This window comes from Chaetura pelagica, unplaced genomic scaffold (assembly GCF_000747805.2).
Source record: "Chaetura pelagica isolate M959 unplaced genomic scaffold, ChaPel_1.0 scaffold126, whole genome shotgun sequence".
Taxonomy (NCBI): domain Eukaryota; kingdom Metazoa; phylum Chordata; class Aves; order Apodiformes; family Apodidae; genus Chaetura; species Chaetura pelagica.
The window spans coordinates 2,474,968-2,476,641 of NW_009953787.1; positions in this window are offsets into that span (position 1 = coordinate 2,474,968).

Below are 1,674 nucleotides of genomic sequence, written 5' to 3' on the forward strand. Positions count from 1 at the left end.
CCAGTATCTGGCTCAGCATCTCATACATCTTCAGCTGTTCCCTTCTGGCTTCCAAGTGGCTCTGGCTGGCCACGGCAGCCAGGGTGGCTCTGTTGTCTTTCCAGCAACTGGGAAAAGCAGGAAAGCATTGGGGAAAGGATGGAGGCAGAAGGGCAGGGCCAGCTTGTGTCGGGGCAGAGGCAGAAACAGTTCTGTGGCCCTGCTTGCCTCATCGCCCCCATGGGGTCAGTGCCACCTGCCAGAGGGACCTGGGGGGCTGCAGAAGAGCCTGGTGAGGGACCACAGCTGGTCTGGAAAGCCTCTCTCCCCCAGGCCAGTTATGCCACCAAGCACACAAGGGACAAGGGGTGTTTGTCACTCTGCTCAGGACTCTGGCACTGACTTGTACAGGCCAACCTGGGAGGCAGCAAGCACACTGCCTGCTGCGACATCAAGGATTCCATCAGCTCCTGGAGGTTCTTGTGCCATTGGAGGATCTTCCCCAGCTGCACGCTGGTGTCTGTGTGATAGGAGGTGCAGGCTGCCTGCTCCTGCTCCAAGCCTTCCACAGTCACACATTCCTCCTCCCCTTCCTCCTGCCCCATTGCCAGCAGCTCATTCTGCTTCTGCCCCAAGCCTTCCACAGTCACATGTATCTTGCCCTGCTTCTTCTCCACTTTCCACCATCATCCACAGCTTGTCCTGCTCCTTCTCCAGACCTTCCATAGTCACCTGCAGCTTGCTATGCTCCTTCCACAAACCTTCCACTATTGCCTACATCTTGCCCTGCTTCTTCCATGCACCTTCTGCCACCATCCGCAGCTTGCCCTTCTCCTCCACACCATCTGCCATTGCCTGCAGTTTCTGCTTCTGCTTCATGCCTTCCATCACCACACACAGCTTGTCCTGCTCCTGCCCCGCACCTTCCACGATCACCTCCAGCTTGTCCAGCTGCAGAAGAGGGGAAAGAATTGCTCTGAGATAGGATGATGTGGCCAGTGTGCCTGGGTGTTCTGGGGCCTCGACAGTGCCATCCATCCAGGGAATATGGCCTGGACCCTGACCAGGACCACCCTGCTGAGACCATCCTCCTCCCCAGACTCACCTGCTTCTTCAGCTGTTCAGCCATCCTGATAAACTGCTCAAGTGTGGCCTTACTCAGGTTCTGCTGCTCTCCCAGCTCCTGCTTGTCTCTTGCCCCCAGAACAGGCTGCTTCCAGCAATCCCAGCCTTGCTGAAACTCCCATGGCATAGGAAACCCTCTCCCATCCTTTACTGCAGTTGCTGGGTGATCTGGTCACTGACATCAGTGTTTCTTTTAGCTCCAGACACCCCCAGCTTTCCAAGGGCACCCTTCAGATGCCTGGTCTGGAAACAACAGCAGTGACATAGTCAGGACATGGCTGAGCACCACAGGATACTGTCTGCATCCCTGGGATGGTGGCCTGGGTGCCACAGGACACTGCGTGCATCCCTGGGATGGTGGTCCTCAGCGTGGCCTGGCACTCGGTGCCACGTTTGACCTGGCAGGTTCGGTGGGGGCTGCCTGGCCCCCAGAGCCCTGGGCAGAGGAGGCAAAGGGGAGCAGGGTTAGGGGCTGCCACGCAGCAGTGGGGACAGTCCCCAGCCTCCTCCCACACACCCCTCCGTGTCCCCAGCTCCTGTCCCCAACCCACCACCTCACTGGGCCAAACT